The sequence below is a fragment of the Dipodomys spectabilis genome, unplaced genomic scaffold (genome assembly GCF_019054845.1).
Source record: "Dipodomys spectabilis isolate Male_0828 unplaced genomic scaffold, ASM1905484v1 ptg000230l, whole genome shotgun sequence".
NCBI lineage: Eukaryota > Metazoa > Chordata > Mammalia > Rodentia > Heteromyidae > Dipodomys > Dipodomys spectabilis.
In genome coordinates this window covers 2798504-2820952 of record NW_024870907.1, presented here as the reverse complement: position 1 = coordinate 2820952, position 22449 = coordinate 2798504, and the positions used below count along the sequence as shown (strand labels likewise).

The window sequence follows — 22449 nt, the reverse complement described above, 5'->3', positions numbered from 1 at the left end:
GACTACCTAAGTCCCATTGAGCCACGGGCCTGGATCTTTGGGCTCACTGGTACCACAGCCTGCCGCACAGGGACACAGGAAGCTGGCCCCGGTGCTGGCCACATAGCAGCAGATGCTTTGTTGGAGCACTTGGCACCCTGATCAGCACAGCCATGATTTCCCCCATGCCAGCCAGGACTTCCATCCATACCTCTTGGGTCAGTTTCTGGTGGGTGTTACCTTCAGGTTTTGTGGGCTGACTAGTGTCTAAAATAAAAGACCAGCCTTCATGTCCGTCCAGAGCTTCAGTGTGCCCTTGGAAAGAAGGCCTTTGTGTGTGCAACTAAGGATCTCAATTTCAAATCACCTTGCCTTTGAGGGGATCCTGAACCTAATCCTGGGTTTACAAGAAGAGGAGACAGAAATCTGGGTGCTAGTGGCTCACGTCTGTACTCCTCCCTACTCATCAGGAGGCTGAGACATGGCAGGATCACAGTTTGAAGGCATCTCAGACAGACAAATCTGTGCGACCACTCCATCTCTAACCACAAAAAGCTAGTCAGGAGGCATGGATCAAGTGGTGGCGTGCCAGCTGTTGGCAAGTGAACTGAGGAGGCAAGCCAAGCAAACACGGGGTTCTGAGTTCAAACCCTGCAACCAGCAAATAAAAAGGAGACACTGATGTCAGCAAAGGTCACATGGATGAAGATGACGACAGAGCCAGCAGGATGCGGCCCCAAGCCAAGCGGTGCTGGGAGTGAAGCAGGGCCCTGTGCTCACACAGGTTTGGACTTCGGGGCTCCTGAACTGTGAAAGATTAAATTTCTGTTTTTTCTTAACTACTGTATTTCTGCCTTTTTTTTTTTTTTTTATCAGTGTGAGGCTTGAACTCTTGAGCCTGGCCCTGTCCCTGAGCTCTTCAGCTCAAGGTGCGCTGGAGTTGTGGGCTGAGATGGCTCTACCACTTGAGCCACAGCACCACTTCCCGTTTTCTGGTGGTTCATTGGAGGTAAGAGTCTCCCAGACTTTCCTGCCTGGGCTGGCTTTGAACCATAATCCTTAGATCTCAGCCTCCTGAGTAGCTAGGATGACAGGCGTGAGCCACCAATGCCTGGCTTCTGGCCATTTTTTTTTTCTAGCAGCCATAGGAACCTTACAGTGGGGAAGGAAGGAAGGTCTGTGGGCAGGTGCTGCATGGCGGCAGCTGACACCGCGTTGCTCTGTGGTCCCTCGCTCGACCCTGGCCAGCTCAGGCTCTGAAGTGCAGCTGGATTCAGCTGTGTCCTCCCGTGGGCTGCTCCTTGGCAGGCTTCTGCCTCCTCCCCAGCTGACTGGGCCTGGCTTGAGTGGCCTCCCGTCGCCTGAGTCTGGCTTCAGGGCTGTTCTCAAGGCCACTTTCTCTCTTGCCTCTTTGCATTTTTTTGTGGGGGATTTGAACTCAGGTCCTCGTACTTGTTAAGCAGATGTTCTACCTGAGCCATGTCCCCAACCCTGCCTTGCCTCTTCATGCTATTTGAGAACCAGGTTTGCTTTTTGTCCCTTGAACGTCAGCTCCTCGATCACCCCTGTCCTTCTCAGCGCCAGGGCCTGAACCTCAGGACCCTGTGCCTGGGGCCCTGCACTCTTGCTTGGCTTCTCTCAGTGTGTCACACTTCCGCTCTAGCTTTCTTGCTGGAATGGGCCATCTTTGAGCCATGATCCTCAGATCTCAGCCTCCTGAATAGCTTGGACTACAGGCGTGAGCTGCTGGTGCCTGGAGCTGCCTTCCTGAAGAGCGCATGACCACAGGTTAGGCAGCTTTCTCAGGCGGGGACCTTGGAAGTGGAGCTTGGGGGCTGTGAGTGAAGTCCAGGAGGAGAGGGAGCAAGGCAGGACGTGGTCCGGGCTCATGTGTACCCGGTGTCCCTCCTCTGCAGGATTCTGCAGGCCAGAGACAGGGCCCTGTCAGCAGGGCCAGCTCAGCCCACACCTCCAGCCCATTTCCATCCTGGCTGGGTGGTCCATCAGGCTGCTGGGCCCTGGTTTGCCCCCAGCCAGGCCTCGGAGCAGGGCCTCATCGGGGCCACCTGATTCTGCTCCATTTCAGCCCCTGGACCTTTGGCCCTGTGGTCTTAGACCATGTGAGGAGGTGGGGGTGGAGGGAGAGAGCTCAGGGGATCCCCGGGGGGGCTCTACGGACACCAAGGGATGGGGGAGGGGCTCCTGCTAATGACTTTGTCCCCCAGATAAAGAGTGACAGAAACCCTCAGTGACATTTGGCAAAGCTGGTTTGGGGCACCCACAGGAAGGCTGTGTGACGTCATCTGAACAGCGACAGCTGTGTGGGAGTCCAAACCACAGGACGTCCGACACAATATTCCATCAGACTGTCCTTCCTCAACCACACTGCCCCAGGACAGACACCAGGCCAGAAGGCTCCCCCCAAACCTCCATCGCGAGCCCCCAACAGGAAGTCCCTCCCCACGCCTCTCCCTGGCTCATCCACTGTGGCCCCAGAAGGCGTGGGGAGAAAACATGGGCCTTCAGTGACGTCCCACAGGGTGGCTGTAGCATTGAGTGGTGCTTCGAGTGGTGACTGCCCCAGGTCCTGTCTGATCCTGGTCCTGGGGACACCGTTTCCTCCAGCCTGGCCCCAGGCAGGCGGGCTCACCAGGCCTCAGGAGCAGCTGGAGAAGGCAGCCAGCTGGTGTGCACGTGTGGCACTGCCCTCCGGGCTGGCAGGAACTTGCCAACCTTTTCAAATTACATTGCTCGAAGGCCTGAGAACACACTAAAATTTAAGGGGGGAAAAAATCCTGACCACCGCAGAGCGCTGGTGGCTCACGCCTGTCATCCTAGCTACTCAGGAGGCTGAGATCTGAGGATCGAGGTTCAAAGCCAGCCCGGGCAGGAAAGTCTGGGAGACTCTTATCTCCAATGAACCACCTGAAGCTGGAAGTGGCACTGTGGCTCAAGTGGCAGAGCACTGGCCTTGAGCTGAAGAACTCAGGGAGAGTGTGCAGGCCCAGAGTTCAAGCCCCACGACCGACCAAAACAACAACAAAATCATGATCACCAAATTGGAGAATCGTGGTGTTCCCCAGGGAGCTACATAGGCTCTGACAGGTCAGTCTTTCACTGGGCTCGAGAGACAGGCCCAGAGAAGGCAGTGACACCTCAGGGTTGCACAGCCAGCAGAGGGCAGGGGCTACATTGGTTACTGGTGTATATGGCTGGTCATGTGGTTCTTTTTTCTTTTGTTCCAAAACTGGGGCTTGAACTTAGGGCCTTCTGCTCTTACTTTTTTTTTTTCTCAAGGTGAGCCCTCTACCACTTGAGCCACATCTCTACTTCCAGTTTTTTGTTGGTTAGAGATAAGAATCTTAGGGACTTTTCTGCCCAGGCTGGGTTTAAACCAGGATCCTTCCATCTCAGCATCCTGATTAGCTAGAATTACTGGTGTGAGCTACTAGTGCCTCTCCCCCTCCCCCCTCTCTCTTCTTTTGGCAGTAATGGGGTTAGCACTCTGCCACCTGAACCATGCTTTACTTATTTTTCAGATAGGCTCTCTCTTTTTCCCCAGGGGATGGCCTCAGCCCTATTCTCCAACCAGGTGCCCGGTCTCCTGCATAGCTGGGATTATTAGTTGTACACCACCATGCCCAGCCCTCCAGGATTCCTTCTAAGGCTGCCTAGCTAGGACTGGAAACACCTGGTCCCAGTACAGTGCAATAACATCCAGGGGTGAAGGTGCAGCTGTAAAAGTGGACACACCTGTCATATGCAAAGGAAGGCTTGGGAAGCAGAAGATGTGTGAGGGAGATAGGCCGGGAGCCTGGACTCAACAGCAGCATCCACGTCAGCAGACTGGAACCTGGCTGAGCCCTGCTGCTTGCTGGCTGTGTGACTGCAGGCAAATTCCTGAGCCTCTCTGAGCTTTGCTTCCTCATGTGGAGATTGTAACCACCATGGCCTCACTCAGCAAGGGGAAAAGGAAGATGGTGGTTATAAGGATCCAGATCAGTGACCATTATTGCTGGAACTTAGTGTTAGCACCTTCCTGTTAGCCTCCCCTTGAGGCGTTCGTCAATGTGTGTAGACTAAACCTCAGGCATGGAAAGGCCTCATAGACCCAGGGCCCCGGGCACTGCAGGACCAGCGGTTCTGATCTGGGATGGTGAGTCACACCCAGTGGCTTCCTGAACACAATGGATCCTTCCAGCTCACGGTCTGCATTGAGCAAAGAAGCAGAAACTGCACGAGGGGCTGGGGAATGATTGGGGTAATTTTAGAAACAGTGCAGGCCAGGCTCTGGCTGCTCATACCTGTCATCCTAGCTACCCAGGAGGCTCAGATCTGAGGATCGGAGTTCAAAGCCAGCCTGGATAGAAAAATCCATGAGACTCTTATCTCTAATGAATCAGAAAAATACCAGAAGTGGAGCTGTGGCTCAAGTCGCAGAGCAGCAGCATTGAGTGGGAAAAGCCAAAGGACAGCTTGGGGCCCTGAGTGAGTTCAAGCCGTAGTGCCAGGACACAGAAAGAAAAACCAAGAAAGCAAGCAAGAAAGAAAAGGGGGGAGGGAGGGAGGGAGGAGCAAAGGAGAGAGGAGGGGAGGAGGTAGGGAGTGGGAAAAAGAAAGATGTTTAAGGACCAGATTATGAAGGATTCGGGATGCTTGTCTGAAGAATGTGGATGGATTTTGTAGATACTAGGGAGCCATTGATTTTTTTGTTTTGTTTTTGTTTTGTCAGTCATGGAGCTTGAACTCTGGGCCTGGGCTCAAGGCGAGCGCTCTACCACTTGAGCCACAGCCCCAATTCCGGCTTTTTCTGTGTATGTGGTGCTGAGGAATTGAACCCAGGGCCTCATGCATGCGAGGCAAGCGCTCTACCACGGAGCCACCTTCCCAGCCCCTCACTGAATGTTTCTGAGGAGCCAGTGACAAGATTAATGTCCTTAAAGAAGTGACAGGGCCAGAAGATGAGGGCTGTGAGCAAGCCTGGGGGAAGGGCGGTGGCTGGGTCTGGGTCACTGGGGATGTGGAGAAGGTGGGCGCGGGGCTGGCACCTGGCCAGCGCTGGGTCCGGGCTGAGAGCAAGCCAGCCCCGTCTCCACTTCCCGGGTCCACGTGAAGAGGAGAGGTGAAATGGGAACCACCCCGGGAGGCCAAGGTGATTTTGTGGATGGCGGGTGAGCAGTGCCCGGCTCCGAGAGGGACCCACGGGGCCGTGGCAGGGAAGGCTGGGCTGGGCGCAGGCTGCTCCTTCCCTTGGGGACGGGTCCTGTGTCGGGGCGTCATGGGCGCGCCTGTGCCAGAGCTGCTCTGGATCTCAGGGGCTAGAAACGCGTGACTCAGGCCGTGGCTGACAACGGAGGATGTTGTCCAGGCCAGGGAGAGGGACCAGGAGAGGACATTGGACAGGGGAGGGGGGAAATGGGGAGGAGGGTGGGGAGGAAGATGGGGACAGGCACTGGGAGGACACCTTGGTGTCCCGACAGGGGATTGGTTCATGGAGAGGTGCTGAGGACAGTCCCCAGAGGTCACGTGACTTCCGGAGGGCCTGAAGGCAGATGGAGTCCAGGGCTCTCTGTGCGGAGATGGAGGGACTCTGGGAGGGCCTGACGTGGAAGGGAGGCTCACAGGAGGCTGTGTGCTGGAGGGTGGAGGCGGGGAGGGAGAGTTGTGGCAAGGCTGGGCTGGAGCAGCCTGGGAGCTGGGAGCTGGGAGCTGGGAGCTGGGAGCTGAGGTGGTAGAGCCGCCTTCCGGCTGGGCTCTGGTGGTCACGCCTGACATCCCAGCTATTCAGGAGGCTGAGATGTGAGGATCGCGGTTCAAAGCCAGACTGAGCAGGAAAGCCCATGAGAACTATCTCCAATGAACCACCAGAAAACGGGAAGTGGCGTTGTGGCTCAAGTGGTAGAGTGCTCACCTTGAGCTGAAGAGCTGAGGGACAGCGCCCAGGCCCAGAGTTCAGGCCCCACGACCAACAAAAATAAATTAAATAAAATTAAAAATAGAGGCACCTTTGTGCTTCACGGCTGGGTTGCGTGGATGTGGCCGGAGCGCGGTCAAGGCATGCCTTCTGATGCCAGCGTCCAAAGTAAGGGTGAATCTCAGGCAGGGGCGGCACTGCGCTCCACAGCCAGAGCCCCCCACAGACACTCAGTAAAGCATTTCTGGACAGTGTCGGGGTGGTGGTGGGTGTCGACAGTTTGTGGCCAGGACAGCAGTGAGTGAGCACTGGGCAGAACACAGGAAGTTCAGTGTGAGCAAGAGTATGTTTGGGGGGCTGGGAAGTTGGCTCAGTGGTAGAGCGCTTGCCTTGCATGCCTGAGGCCCTGGGTTCGATTCCTCAGCACCACATAAGCAAAAAGAAAAAAGCCGAAAGAGGCGCTGTGGCTCAAGTGGTAGAGTGCTAGCCTTGAGCTGAAGAGCTGAGGGACAGCGCCCAGGCCCAGAGTTCAGGCCCCACGACTGGACCCAAAAACCAAAAAAAAAAAAAAGAGTATGTTTGGGATGATGGGGGGGGTGGGTGGGGGGGGAGGGGTTGTTAACTAGGAGTGATCACACCCACGCTCCCAGCACCATGGGGATTTCTGGTTGCTTTTGTTGTCTTTTTTTTTTTTTTTTTGGCAGTAGGGGGTTTGAACTCAGAGCCTTGAAGATGCTACAAAGGGACTTCACTACTCAAGCCACTCCTCCAGCCTTTTTCTTTTTTTGGCCAGTCCTGGGGCTTGAACTCACAGCCTAGCACTGTGCTTGAGCCTCTCAGTGCTCAAGGCTAGCGCTCTACTACTTGAGCCACAGCACCACAGCACCACTTCTGGCTTTTTCTGTGTATGTGGTACTGAGGAATCGAACCCAGGGCTTCATGCATGCTAGGCAAGCACTCTACCACCAAGCCACCTTCCCAGCCCTACTCCAAACTTTTTTGCACTCATTAAAAAAAAAAAGAATCTTGCTTCTTGCTTGGACCATTCGAGATCATGATCCTCCTCTTCATGCTCTCGACTAGCTGGATGACAGGCACCTAGCTTTTTATTTTGTCATGGGGATTGAACTCAGGTCTTGGGCACCATTCCTGAGCTCATCTGCTCAAGGTGAGTGCTCTACCACTTGGGCCAAAGCACCACTTCCAGTTTTCTGGTGTTTTTTTGGAGATGAGTCTCACAGACTTTCTTGCCCGGGCTAGCTTTGAACCGTGATACTCAGATCTCAGCCTCCTGAGTAGCTAGGATTACAGTAGGCGTGAGCCACTGATACCTGGCCATACCCAGCTTCTTATTGGATGAGATGAGTCTTCTGAACTTTTTTTTTTTTTTTTGGTTGTGGGGCTTGAACTCTGGGCCTGGGCGCTGTCCCTCAGCTCTTCAGCTCAAGGCGAGCACTCTACCACTTGAGCTACAGCACCACTTCTGGTTTTCTGGTGGTTTATTGGAGATAGGAGTCTCACGGTCTCTCCTGCCCGGGCTGGATTTGAACCGAGATCCTCAGATCTCAGCCTCCTGAGTAGCTAGGATTACAGGTGTGAGCCACCAGTGCCCGGCTGAGTCTTCTGAACTTTTTACAGAAGCTAGTCTTGAAATGCCATTCTCCCAAACTCTACCTCCCAAGTATCAAGGATCACAGGCCAGAGCCACCTCCTGACTTCACACACTGATTTCCTGAGCATCCTTATCCCTTTCTCTCCCTCCCTCCCCCGCCTCGCTCTGACCCACAAAAAAATCAAGAATTTCTCTAATTCCCCACTGCCTCTTCAAGTGCTCCGCATGGTGTGCAGCACACAGTAGCTGCTCAGAAAATCTCTGACTTCAAGGCTCTGGGGCTCTGGAGCCCCTGGGGAAATCCCTGCCCACCTGCTGGCTGTGCAATTCTGTGTCACTCCTTGCCCACTCTGAGTCTGTTTCCTTGGAGGAGGTGACGCATGGCCCTCCCTGGCATGACCCCTCCCTGCCACGTCGTGGGTGGCAGCAGCAGCTGAGCCTGCACACCTGCCCCTCCCCCACTCTGCTGCGATTCTTAGCGGGAATGGGGAGACACACCCATTGTTGGCAAGGGCTACCCCCCCCCTTCCCGTTGTCCTCTGGGCAGGCAGTTCCCAGACCCTGCCCACCCAGCGCCCCTGGCCAGGGAAGAAGAGCTCCCTGGCTGGTGGAGCCGGAACGTGGGTGAGCGCCCAGGGAGGGTGAGCTTGGGGCTGGGAGAGCCCTGGGCGGGGTGTGGGCTGAGTCACTGCCATAAAGCTGGGGGTGGGTCCCGGTGACACCGGACACCCACATCCGGCCTGGATGGGGCTGTCTCCTGCCGCAACAGAAGGGCTTTGAGAAATCCAGGAAACCCAAAGGCAAATGGAAGTTCTGTGTCCCGCTGTGCCGGGCGCAGAGCTCCCTGGCCATCTTCGCAGCCCTCAGCCGGGGCGGTGCCCGCGTGGCCTGGAGCGGCTCTTCTAGCCCCAGCTATCGGTGAACTGCAGCCATCCGGACCCCCTGCCTTCGGGTCATAGCCACGACCCATGCTCCTTCCTGGGTACTCTCCTCCCCCTCTGCGGGAGTCCTTGCTGAGACCTGATTAAAACCTCCATCCTCAGATCTCAGTCTCCTGAGAGCCAGGATTACAGCCACTGGGCCTGCCTAGTTGTGTTCTTCTTCATAGAACAAGCCAACTGAGGAGACAGTGCCCTGTGACCCCAGCTCTGTAGCCTTCTGGAAAAGGCAGGACTACAGAGATGGTAAACAGAGCCAGGCTGTCAGAGGGTTGGAGTGGGAAAGGCTGCGTGTGCAGAGCACAGGGTTTAGGGATGAAACTATTCTCCAGGATGTATAACTGAGCACACAAACCCCTCCGGCCCCAAACCCATAGATTGCACAGCACAATCAACGAGCCTTAATGTAAATTGTGAACTTCAATTAATAGTACCGTATGTGCCAGGAGCGGTTGCACACACCTGCAATCCCAGCTACGTGGGAGGATTGCAGTCCAGCAAAGTTAGCACAAGACCATATCTGAAAAACAAACCTAAAAATGAAAGAATAACAAGCCGGGCTCCAGTGGCTCATGCCTGTAATCCTAGCTACTTGGGAGGCTGGGATGTGAGGATCTCAGTTTGAAGCCAGCCTGGGCAGAAAAGTCTTATCTCCAACAAACTACTCAGGCTGGGCAGGTGGCTCAATGGTAGAGTGCTTGCCTAGCATGTATGAAACCCTGGGTTAGATTCCTCAGTACCACATAAACAGAAAAAGCTGGAAGTGGCGCTGTGGCTCAAGTGGTAGAGTGCTAGCCTTGAGTAAAAAAAGCTCAGGGACAGTGCCCAGGCCCTGAGTTCAAAAATAAATAAATAAAGGTATCACCACTCTTTTTTATAGTTTTGGCAGTACTGAGGTTTAACTCAGGGCCTTCTGTACTAAATCACTCTACCACTTGAACCACATACCCCAGCCCTTTTTTGCTATATTTTTCATATAGGATCTCATTTTTTTCTGTACCACAATCCTCCTGCGTATCGCCTCCCACATGCCTGGGATTATAGTTATGAATTTCCACGTGGGTCTTATTAATTGAGATGGAGTCTCACTAAGAGCTGGCCTTGAACCTCCTGGGGCTTGAATCCAGGGCCTGGGCACTGTCTCTGAGCTTCTTTTGCTCAAGGCTAGCACTCTACCACTTGAGCCACAGCACCATGGCCAGCTTTTTCTGCGTATGTGGTACTGAGGGATTAAACCCAGGGCTTCATACATGCTAGGCAAGCACTCTACCACCAAGTCACGCTCCCCGTGCTGGTCTTTATAGGGGGACAGAGGGTATGGGGGTAAAGAGTGGCTTTGGTGCCCTCTGGGAGGTGTAAGGTCTTTGCGTCTCTGAGCCTCAGTTTCCCCAAGTGCAGGGGGGGTCATGGTGGGGACACACAAGGGGTTCTATGTGGAGCCCCCCATGGAAGGGACGTGCTGGGCAGTGGACTGCCGTGCCGGCTCACCCAGGGTCTGCCCAGTGGACAAGGCCTGGGAGCTGGGGCCAGGCAGGGCTGGCTCTGGGCGGCCACTCTCTGTGTCCTGAGTCGGAGTGCCCTGACCTGTAATTAGCCACGCCTCTCTCCCGTGCCCACGTGCTCCTCCCACGTGCCTTAATGACCACAGGGCTGCAATCTGAAACCCAGAGCCGGGGCTGGAACCAGTTGCACAGAGCACAAAGGGAGTTGTCACAACAGGAAGGGTGTGCCCAGAGCCTTCCCCCGGGACAGCTGAGGAGGTGTGGCTGGCCCTCCGCACCCTGGGGCTGCCACCAGCCTCCCCAGCCTTCCAGAAGGCCACTGGGAAGGATCCTTAGCTCTCAGCCTCCTGAGTAGCTAGGGTTACAGGTGTGAGCCCGGCACTGGCTGAGGCCCTGAGCTGGCTCTGCTCAGGTCCTCACCCAGCCAGGAACCTTCTGTTCATCCTCCAGGTCTGGCTTTGCCGATCTGCAGGGGGAGATGTTTCACTCGGCCCCCTCCTGCCACTGCCCTTCCTCCCCCCCCCCCCCCCCGCTCCCGCCCACCCACCCATGTTAGTGCTGCAGTGTGAAACCTCCCTACTGCTGTCCACCTTCTGACCACACTGTCCATCAGCGGTCACCCGAAGCGCCCTTGCCCAGGGGAGGGCGGCTGCTGTAGGTCCCACGATTCAAAACCATCAGAAGCTCAGGAGGCTGAGATCTGAGGCAGACAAATCCATGAGACTCTTATGTCCAGCACACCACCATAAAGCCCAAAGCGGAGCTGCGGCTCAGGGAGTAGAACACCAGTCAGTGTTGAGCGAAAAGAACAAGCAAGAGCAAGAGCTCTCGTAATGGCACGCACCTATGTGCATGTGTGTGCACACACACAGCACACACTCATGCAACATAAAACCACCGGTAGCCCACACCGGCCGGACTCGGAAGAAAGAAGGAGTAGGTGCTGAGGGAAGGTGCTGGCAGAAGCATTGGACCTGGGGGGTGGGCTCCCCACCGTGGCCCCCAGGGGCTGCTCGGGGTGGGTGTGAGTTTCTACAGGTCTCAGACTTGGGTGGAGATGAGGCTGGGACAGGAATGGAGCCTGGGAGGATCCACGGGCTGTGGGAGCACAAATGTGAGCTACTGGAGAGGGTGTGTGTGTGGGGGAAAGGCCTAGAGGAGGGGGTGGGTGCTAACAACCCTGTGGGGAGGGTTCCCCTCCTGCTAGGGAGGGCATGTGGGAAAGGGACCAGCAGGGTGGAGCAGGGCTGTGCCCCTGATAGGGGCCCAAAGGTGGCTTTGAGGAGCAAGTGCATGCTGGTGTGAGATCTTCAACAGCTTCCCTGGAAAGTGTGTGTGTGTGTGTGTGTGTGTGTGTGTGTGTGTGTGTGTGTGTGTGTGTGTTCCACTGTAGATAAGAGCCTCTTGGACTTTTCTGGTCTGGTTGGCTTTGCATTGAGATCCTCACATCTCAGCCTCCTGACTTGCTGGGATGAGGTGTGAGCCACCTGCACTGGGCTGGGCTGTTTATAATAGTTTTGCTCATTTGTCCCTAATCTGTGCTCACCACAGAAGATTTGAGATACACTGAAAAGAAGTTGAAAGGGAAACACATACCCTGGGCTTTCTCCGGTTGGTGTGGTTGTTTGTACTTAGAGCTGCTGTAACAAAAGATTCCAACCTGACTGGCTGAAGACAATAGAAATCTGCCAGGCACTGGTAGTTCACACAGCAGCACCTGAGGATGAGTAAGGATAAATATGTTTTCAGATCTTTATATTCATGGATGAAACCCAATGAAATTGTTTAAAGAAGGAGGAAGGGAGGACTTAGGGAGAGAGATGGAGGGGGGAATGTTTGGTTGAGGTATGTATTTCTGGGAATGTCACAATGAAAACCCCATTGTAAAACTAATTAAAAAAAAAAATCCGTAGCCAGGCACCAGTGGCTCATGCCTGTAATCCTAGCTACTCAGGAGACTGAGATCTGAGGATTGTGGTTCGAAGCCAGCCTGGGCAGGAAAGTTTGTGACACTCTTATCTCCAATAAACCACTCAAAAACCTGGAAGTGGTGCTGTGGCTCAAGTGGTAGAGCGCTAGCCTTGAGCTGAAGAGCTGAGGGACGGCACCCAGGCCCAGAGTTCAAGCCCCATGACTGACAAAAAAAAAATCCTTAAGAAAACAAAACAAAAACAAAAAACAAGTACAGAGTTGGTGGCTTACACCTGTAATCCTAGCTATTCAGGAGGCTGAGATCTGAGGGCCATGGTTCAAAACCAGCCCAGGCAGGAAAGTCTGTGAGAGTCTTATCTCTAAAACAAAACAAAAGAACCAGAAGTGGAACTGTGGTTTAAGTGGTAGAGTGCTAGCTGTGAGCAAAAAGAAGCCTAGGGACAGCATCCAAGCTTTGATTTCAAACCCCAGGACTAGTGCGCGCGCGCACACACACACACACACACACACACACACACACACACACACACACACATCAAGGTCCACAGGGATATTAGAGGAGCTAGTCAGAAGGAGAAATCTTGAAAGCCAAAAGAGATTCCATTCTAAACCCCAAGTAAGCCGGGCGCTGGTGGCTCAAGCCTGCAATCCTAGCTACTCAGGAGGCTGAAATCTGAGGATCTCGGTTCAAATCCAGCCCGGGCAGGAGAGACCTTGAGACTCCTATCTCCAATAAACCACCAGAAAACAGGAAGTGGCGCTGTAGCTCAAGTGGTAGAGCGCTCGCCTTGAGCTGAAGAGCTGAGGGACAGCGCCCAGGCCCAGAGTTCAAGGCCCACCACCAACAAAAAAAAAACAAAAAAACAAAAAAGCCCCAAGTATGGTTTATGTTTCAGGCTCTGAATCAGGTGGATGAGAGTCCCCTGTAATTACAATATTACAATATAGGAGCATGAGGGGAGGGAGGGGGGAATTCCTGAAGGAAGTGTGTGTGTGTGTGTGTGTGTGTGTGTGTGTGTGTATGTGTGTGATTTCACTATATAGCACAGGCTGGTTTCAAACAGCAAATCCTCTTGGCCTCTGCTTCCTCAGTGCTGGGATTACAGGCATGTGCTACCTCCCAGGCTCCTGAGGGAATTCATACTTCTATTATGTCTCAGGGGGCTGGGCTTTATTAGGTCTTCATTCAAAAGTTTCAAAAGCTACTTTGAAGAGGTTCATGGTTGGTCCACTGTGGCAACAATGGCAACAATGTATGCTAAACTTTCCTAGTAAGCTTTCTACTTAGTATCCACCAGGACTGGCGCCTTCCAACAGCCTGAGGCTTAAGAATGGATGTGGGGGCATGCGGGGCCCTGTGTCAGGGCATCCTGGTCACCCCCACGGTGGAAGTGGGGGTGGGGGAAGGCCTGCCCCGACAAGGGGCCATAGCCCGCTGCCCTTGGAGGGAGGCACAGCAGCACGCGAGTGCTCGCGGAGCATTGTGCTTACTGGTACAATTTATGTGGGCAGACATGCGTGGGCAGGCCGAGAACTCAACAAAGCCGGGGTGATTGCCCTAATCAATGACACACTTGGAAGGAATTCAGTCTGTACACAAAGCTGGCGGGGGAGGGCTTCATTCTTAGGTAGGTCCAGAGTATATTCCTCTGGCTGCAACACTGGTGTTGCCAAGATATTAACAGTTACTACAAAACACATGTGCCTGGCTCTGTTCCTTTCTCCTTCCCCCCTTCCTTCCTTCCTTCCCCCCTTCCTTCTCCCCTTCCTTTCTTCCTTCCTTCCTTCCTTTTTTCCTCCTTTCCTCCATCTCTCCTCTCTCCCTACCTCCTTCCCCCCTCTCTCTCTTTCTCTCTCCCTCCCTCTCATTTATTTATTCTCATTATACCAGGGATGGAACTCTAGCATGGGCCTTGCTCATGCTAGACCACTGCTTTATCACTGAGCCATATTTTTATCCCAGTCTCCAGTTCCAAGTATCAGAAAAAGTTAAAGCACTTTTACAAAAGGCATGAGGTCTGGGAACACGTGCGGCAGACGGAGATCTGGCCAGGTACCATGCTCAGAGCACTGCAGGTTTGTTTTGCAGTACTGGGGAAAAGGCCCAGGGTGGGTATGGCAGAGGTAGTGGGGGCTGCAGACTGGGGTGGATATGGTAGAAGGAGGAGGAAATAACTCGTGGACAACATTGATAGCCGCAGAAGGAACTCTGGAAAAATATCTGGTTAAGCTACTGGGATCAAGGTGCTGAGATCCAGAGTAAACTACTAGGCACCAGAAAATGAAAGGAATGTTGTGTTTATCTTAAGGAGATAAGAAGAGCAGAGATGGGAGGGAGTCCACAGCACCTGGAAGGGCGGGCCCTGGTGGCTCACACCTGTAGTCCTAGCTACACAGAAGCATGAAGTCTGAGGATCATGGTTTGAAGTCAGCCTGGGCATGAGACTTTTTTTTTTTTTTTTGGTCAGTCGTGGGGCTTGATCTTGGGGCCTGAGTGCTGTCTCTGAGCATTTCAGCTCAACGCTAGTGCTCTACCCACTTGAGCCACAGCACCATTTCCTTTTTTCTGGTGGTTAATTGGAGATAAGTCTCATGGACTTTCTTGCCTGGGCTAGCTTTGATCAGCGATCTTCAGATCTCAGCTTCCTGAGTAGATAGGATTACAAATGTGAGTCACTGGCACCCGGCTCCAGAAGACTCTTCTCTCTCTTTTTTTTTTTTTTGAGTCAGGTCGTGGGGCCTGAACTCTGGGCCTGGGCGCTGTCCCTCAGCTCTTCAGCTCAAGGCTAGGGCTCTACCACTTGAGCCACAGCGCCGCTCCCGGCTTTTTTCTTATGTGGTGTTGAGGAATTGAACCCAGGGCCTCAGGCATGCAAGGCAAGCACTCTACCACTGAGCCACCTTCCCAGCCCCTCTTCTCTCTAATTAACTACCAAAAATACTGGAAGTGGAGCTGTGGCTCAAGTGGTAGAGCGCCAGCCTTGAGTTAAAAAGCTAAGGGACAGTGCCCAGGCCCAGAGTTCAAGTCCCAGGACTAGCAAAAAAAAAATTTTTTTTTTGGGCCAGTATTGAGGTATACAGGTGGCTCACACCTGTAATCCTAGCTGAGATCTGAGAATCACAATTCAAAGCCAGCCCGGGCAGAAAAGTCTGTGAGACTCTTATCTCCAATTAACCACTAGAAAGCTGGAAGTGGTGTTGTGCCTCAAGCGGTAGTGCAGGGACAGAGTTCAAGCCCCACAACCAAAAAAAAAAAAAAGCTAAGGGACAGTGCTCAGACCCTGAGTTCAAGCGTTAGTACCAGCACAAACAGACAAGCAAACAGCAGCAACAACAAAAATAAACAAGCTAAGCAGTGGTTGATTACTGCATGGATCTCAAGACCAGTATCTTCCCTGGAGCCAGGAAACCATGCTAGGGTCCCAGATGCAACTTCTGGTGGGCAGTGTCAGGCGCACAGGGGCTTGGTGTGGGTCTAGCAGGAGTGGCATGAGTGTAGTGGGAAATGGAGTGATGGTGGGGCAGTGGGCAGAGAAAAGACCTGGGGGGAGACCGTGGATTTCTGGGAACAGGGACCTGCAGCCCAAGTCCAGTGGAAGCATGGCTTCCACATGTGGTTCAGAGAAGTCCCTGGGGGCCGGGGCTGGAGAGTGGGCAGACCCTTTCTGGCCATGGCTTTCCTGATATCACATATTTGTTTTTCTCTTTTTTCAGTTCCCTTTTTGCTTCTCCTCTTGATGCTGGGGGTCCAAGTCAAGGCTTTGATATATGTTCCACATTTTTCTCAAAAAAATTTTTTTTGGGGGCTGGGAATGTGGCTCAGTGGTACAGTGCTTGCCTAACATGCATGCAGCCCTGGGGTTGATTCCTCAGTACCACATACACAGAAAAAGCTGGAAGTGGCACTGTGGCTCAAGTGGTAGAGTGCTAGCCTTTAGCAAAAGAAGCTCAGGCCCAGAGTTCAAGTCCCAGGACTAGCAAAAAAAAAATTTTTTTTTTTTGGCCAGTATTGAGGTTTAAACTCAGGTCTTTGCACTTCCCTGGCTTGCTCGCTCGGCTGGCACACTACCATTTCAGCCATACTTCCAGCATTTTTCTGGTTCTTTTGGAGATGAAATCTTACAGATCTTTTTTTTTTTTTTTTTTTCCAGCACAGGCCTTATACTGTTATACTCCAGAACACAGCCACCCGAGTAGCTAGGATTACATATGTGAGCCATTAGCTCTATTTCTCTCTCTCTCTCTTTGGCTGATCTTGAGCCTTGAACTCAGGGCCTGGGCACTATCTCTGAGCTTATTTTGCTCAAGGCTAGCACTCTACCACTTGAGCTACAGCGCCACTTCCGGCTTTTTCTGTTCACGTGGTACTGAGGAATGGAACCCAGGGCTTCATGCATGTTAGGCAAGCCCTTTACCACTGAGCCACCTTCCCAGCCCTATTTCTCAATTTTTTTTGTCAGTCATGGGGCTTGAACTCTGGACCTGGGTGCTGTCCCTGAGCTCTTCAGCTCAAGGTGAGCGTTCTACCACTTGAACCACAGCACCACTTCTGATTTTCTGTGGTTTATGGGAGATGAGTGTCATGGACTTTCCTTCTCTGGGCTGAGTTTGAACAGTGATCTCAGCCTCTTGAGTAGCTAGTAGTACTACAGGTGTGAGCCACCGGTGCGAGGCTGTTATTGTTTTTTATTTTTATTTATTTTTTGGTGCCTGTTCTGGGGCTTGAACTCAGGGTCTGGGTGCTGTCCCTGAGCTTTCTTTGCTCAAGGCTAGTGCTCTATCACTTGAGCCACAGCCCCATTTCCAGCTTTTTTGGTGTTTAGTTGGAGATAAGAGTCTCACGATCTTTCCTGCCCGGGCTGGCTTTGAACCGCGATCCTCAGATCTCTGTCTCCTGAGTAGCTAGGATGCCAGGCATGAGCCGCCGGCGCCCGGCTTCCTGAGCGTCTTCTGGTATTGCTGAGTGGTTCTCACTGTCATGCAGTGGCGATGCGAGTCTGGACGTCCGGGTGACCTGGCTCTGCCGTTCTCTCCTCACCCCGCATGCTCCCCGGTAGGTTTCCCGCTGTCGGTGCTCCGGGCCGTCCCTCTCCGTCCTCCTCACCGGGGCTGTGGGCAGCAATGCTCGGAAAAGCCTTAGAATATTGCTCGCGGATATCAGCCACTTCTGCTCACTGGGCGAATGCCCCATCAATCAAGGTCACCCGGAGACCCCGACAGGGCGGGTGCGTGGCTCGGCGCCCCGCTCTCCAACCGCACCCTCGGATGGACACCCCGTCCCCGCCGCAATCGGAGCCCTCGGGAGGAGAAAACTTGGAAAGTCTACCTCGTCTGCGCTCCTGCGCAGGCACCGCGCCGCCGGGCCGCACCTTCCACTGCGGGCTGTCGGCAAAGGCTGCAAAACTCTGGCGCCCCGCAGCGCCAGCCGGGCAGACCGGAGCTCCCGCGGGGAGTTAGGAGAGGGTGACCCCCGCCGGCCTCCCGGGCATTAAATGGGCACTCCCCCTTTGATTGACAGGGGAAGCTGCTAATGCGCGCTCCGGGTCGTCCCTTTGCGCGCGCTAGGGGGCGTGTCGCCACCGAGCTCCCCTAGCCCAATCCGGAGTGCGGAAGGGACCGGAGGGCGGGGCTTGCTGCCAGGCAGCCAATGGGACGAGCACAGCGGGTGCGGCGGGGGCGGTGCGGTCGCGGCTGGCGGCAGAAGCGGCAGCGGCGAGTCTGGGTAGGGTTGGGCAGCGCGGCCGGAGCGAGACCGGGAGTCGGGGTCAGAGTTGGACCCGGGACTAGAGACGCCGTCTCGGCCGGAGCGGGGGCCACGGCGGGTCGGAAGCCGAGCGACTGCTGAGGTGAGGGGCAGGTCGCGACGGTTGGGGCGCCCGGGAAGGACGCGGGGGCGCGGGTCGGCAGCCGGGCCCGCGCCCTGTCAGGCCGCCGCGTCCTGGGCCGAGCCCGGCGGGCCGCGCCGCTGGAAACTTGGGGGTCCCCGCGGAGGGGGGAGCGGCGCCGCGGGGGGACGTCGGGGCGAGCGGGGTGCGCTCGGGGAAGGGGTGGGAGGGGGCTCCGAGGCGGGGGGCGCGCTGAGGAGACGCGAACCCGAGCGGGGCCGTGGCGGGGATCGAGGGCGGCTCCTGGGGGGCCGTGGGCAGAGGTGGAGGCGGCGCGGTGCGTCCGGAGGATGGCGGGGAGCCGGGGCGCGGTTTCAGGGGGATCGGGGATTCGAGGGGCACCAGGGCAGGCGAGGGTGCCGGGCGGGCAGCGGGGTCTGGGGGAAGCGCGGGTGACGGCCAGGGCCTGTGCCGAGAGTGGCCGGGGTGGGGGTGGCGGGGGCCGGCCGTGCAGCCGGGGTTCGTGCGGATGCACTTATTTGGGGCGCTTGATGGCCGTCCTCCATTTCCTTCCTTCTCGCCCTCCCTGGCCTCCGTGTGTGTGTGTGTGTTGGGGGGAGCCGAACCCTCCCTCCCTTGTGAGCAGAATCTAGGGTCGTGGGACGGGGAAGGCAGGAAAGGTCGGAGTGTTCGTCCTTTTGACTTGCAGACTTTTCCAGACTGCTTGAATCCCGTGTGCGCTCCCTCTCGCTCCCCTGGGGCTGGCCAGCCACGCTCATCAGGTCATCAGGTCATCAGACAGCGCTGATTCTCTGTGATTCACTGGGTTGGGGAGCCCCCCTCCTTCCCCCGAACAAGGTGGGTTTTCTTTTTGCAAGAAGTTGGTCAAGGGAGCAGACCTGGCTGTCTGCCGGGGTCCCTCACAGCGGCAGACTTGGAGGGGGACACGCCCCAGGGGTGCCAGAGGGAAGATGGTCTGACATGTGTGTGGAGGAGGTGTGTGTGTGTGGGGGGGGGGGGGTGCACACCATTCCTGGCTCTTGTCTTCTTTTCCTTACCCGGGCCAGACCTGGGATTTTGTGGTTAAGAGAAGTAGGCTGCCCAGAGTCTCCAGGGCTACTTATTAGGCTGTTTACCAAACACTCCCCCAGCTGTCCTGATGAAAATCTAGAGACAGACAGGCTCAAAGAATTTAAACCTGAGTTGTGGATGTGAGCTCACCGCCTTCCTTCCCTTCAGTCTGTCTTCTCCTTCTACTTAATCCAGTGTATTGGAAGTTCTGTTTTAACTCTCCTGGGATTGCCAGCTTGGAGCTCAGGGCCAGGGACCAGGCAGGTGGGCCAGTGCTGAATGCCAGCCCTCCTGTTGGGTACTCCTAAATTCTTACTCTGCTTGATTCACAAGCCTGTCTGTAACCTCTCTGTAGAAGCCTTGAATGGGTGCCAATTCAGCTTGGATTTTTTTTTTTTGGTTGAACTCAGGGCCTGGGCGCTTTCCTTGAGCCTCTTTGTGCTCAAGACTAATGCGTTACCACTTGGGCCAAAGCACCACTTCTGGTTTTTGAGTGGTTAATTGGAGATAAGAGTCTCATGGACACTTTTCTGCCCCAGCTGGCTTCGAACCATGATCCTCATATCTCAGCCTCCCTAGTAGCTAGGATTATAGGTATGAGCCACTGGTGCCCCGTTTAGCTTGGATTTCTTTTGATTCACCTGGAAAGCTTTGGCGTATGTGTATTTAAACTTAATTCTGTAGTTCAGCAGTCTCCTTGGTGAGGTTATGCTACTTGAGATATGAGGCCACTACATCAAAAACTTTTCTGTGGTTTGTTTTCTTTGACAATAGTCTCAAAGCTTTAAAGAAACTGGCCATTAGGCTGATGGTATTTATTCCTTGGGAAAGTAACATAACACAGAGTAGATGAGTGATTAGGTCAGCACTCTTATTCAGTTTTCTTTTGGAGAAGGATAACAACTCATTTGAATGTAAATGGTATTTAAGTTCATGCTGTTTTGGAAACTGGAACCTCGTTACTTTTAGTCTCAAATGTTAAGAGGTCAAAATATTTAGATAATCTAAACTGTAAAAACTAGCGTCTAGATTTTCAATGTAGCCTGCTACAGGAAGGTAAGATTGGCATTCCCCTGGCTCAGTGCCCAGTTCTCAAGTCTGATGGTAGGTGCTTCTGGGGTGGGACCAGAGGGGCTTCTGTCCTTAGCTGTTTCATGTCTTTTCTCTCACATGGAAGTCTGTGCTGACTGGGTTAAGGCATGTGGTTAAAGCTTCCTGCTTCTGAGATGGTCATGAGGTCATCATTCCAGGGTGTTATAGAATATTTAAAGAAAACACTTGTAATATTAACGATGGTAATGGTACCTGGAGAGTAGCATTTACCAAGTGCTCTCTTACCATTCTCACCTGAACCTCGCAGCTGACTCCGGCCTGCCTTATCTACCATCCAATTGTATTTGGCTTCCTGGAGGCCACCCTTTGGATTATGCAGGTAATGACTACTTTCACGTGAGCTGGCCAGATCAGTTTTTTTCCAGTCATTTGGAGCTGCAGCTGCATACCTGAAGGCAACAGAGGCATGGGCTGTTATGCCATTCACATTCCAAGGTTGCAGCTCTATCTCCATCTTCACATACCTGAAAACCTTTTCCTGCCTGCAACATGGCTTCTGATGGATGTCAGTGGTGGTCCTTGGGATGGCTATGTATCTAGGAATCCCTGTAGATGTTAATATTCAGCTTATTTGCTCTATCTGCTCATAGTAGACCATCATAAAAGAGTATTTCCTCTGCAGAGCATGTTTTATGCATGTCTATAATCCTAGCACTTCACTGGTAAAGGCCTGTAATTCCAGCACTTGGGAGGCTAAGCCAAGAGGATGGAGAGTTTTTCAAGTCTTCTGTATACTGTGACATTTTTGGCATCAGTGTATTTTCGAAGATAAATGATGAGGGACAGTGGTCATCAGAGAACATGTTTTGGTATTTTGATGAAAACTATACCTAAAACTAAAAATGATCTCACCTTGTATTAATTTTTTTAAATGTACATATGTATGTATTTTGAGAGGGTCTCATTTTGTAGTCCAGGCTGGCCTTGAATTCCAGATCTGCCTGCTGTGCCTTTGCGTGTTAGGATTACAGGTGTTGACTCTGCCCAGCCCCCAACTTCTCTTCAGAGTTATACATTGACTTTTATTTTTTCTAGTGATTATGTGTTCATCTTTTGGGTTGATAAAACAGTAGCCTCATTTTCTTGTTTCCTGGTATAAAACCCTTCTAAAATTTCTATTATTTCCTTATTGATTGTGATGGACCTGTGCCTTGAACTCAGTGCCTAGGCACTGTCCTTGAGCTTCTTTTGCTCAAGTCTATTATTCTACCACTTGAGCCACAACTCTATTTCTGGATTTTTTTTCTCTCTCTTTTTTTTATTTTTTAATTTTTTTGTCGGTTGTGGGCCTTGAACTCTGGGCTTGGGCACTGTCCCTTAGCTCTTCAGCTCAAGGCTAGCACTGTACCACTTGAGCCACAGTGCCACTTTTCACTTTTTCTGTTTATGTGGTGCTGAGGAACCGAACCCAGGGTCTCATGCATTCGAGGGAAGCACTCTACCACTGAGCCACCTTCCCAATGCTGTTTTTTGTTTTTTGTCAGTCATGGGACTTGAACTCTGGGCCTGAACGCTGTCCTTCAGCTCTTTAGCTTAAAGCTAGTGCTCTACCACTTGAGCCACAGCGCCACTTCTGGTTTTCTGAGTGGTTTATTGGAGATAGAAGTCTCATGGACTTTTCTGCCCTGTCTGGCTTTGAACCACAATCCTCAGATCTCAGCCTCCTGAGTAGCTAGGATTACTGTCGTGAGCAACTGGTACCCGGCTTATTTCTGGAGTTTTTGATATGTTAGTGGAGATAAGATTCTTACACTTGAGCTGGGAATGTGGCTTAGTGGTAGAGTGCTTGCCTAGAATGCATGAAGCCCTCCCTGGGTTCAATTCCTCAGTACCACATACACAGAAAAGGCTGGAAGTGGCACTGTGGCTCAAGTGATAGAGTGCTAGCCTTGAGAAAAAAGAAGCTCAAGGACAGTGCCCAAGCCCTGAGTTCATGCCCAGGACTGGCAAAATAATAATAATAATAATAATAAAAGATTCTTACACTTTCCCCCCTGTGCTGGCCTTGAGCCATGATTATTAGATCTCAGCCTTCTGAGTAGTTAGGATTACAGCCACTGGTGGCTGGCCTTTTACAATTTTAATTAATTAGGCAAGTGACTCTAGGGTCTCACTCATGCTAGGCAAGTGCCCTGCCACTGAGTTATACCTCCAGCTCTGGGTGCCAGTGGCTCACACCTGTAATCCTATCTACTCAGGAGGCTGAGATCTGAGGATCACAGTTCAAAGCCAGCCCTGGCTGGAAAGTCAGTGAGACTTATCTCCAACTAATCACAGAAAAGGCAGAAAGTAGCACTGTGGCTCAAGTAGTAGAGCACAAGTCTTGAGCAAAAGGAACTCAGGGACAGTGCTCAGGCCCAGAGTTCAAGCCCCAGGACTGCCCCACCAAAAAAAATCAGCTTAAAAAAATCAGTTAAAAAATCATGCTTCATGGTTCTAGGCACTGAACTAGATAGAAATGAAGATATAGTAGTGGACACAGTGCTCATTCAACAATGAATGACTTCAGCAAGAAGCCTTCTGTCTGGCAGCTCACACCTATAACCCCAGCTACTTGGGAATT

General features: G+C 53.1%; 1 protein-coding gene across 3 annotated transcripts in view; it reads left to right on the top strand.

The window, feature by feature from the left end:
• The first annotated feature begins 17586 nt into the window (after window positions 1-17586).
• Pacsin2 (protein kinase C and casein kinase substrate in neurons 2) overlaps window positions 17587-22449 on the top strand; it is a 94093-nt gene continuing 89230 nt past the window's right edge. For all 3 annotated transcript variants that reach the window (XM_042697930.1, XM_042697929.1, XM_042697928.1), the window contains exon 1: window positions 17587-17723. The gene's annotated coding sequence lies outside the window, so the exon portion shown is untranslated. The remainder of the gene's footprint in view (window positions 17724-22449) is intronic.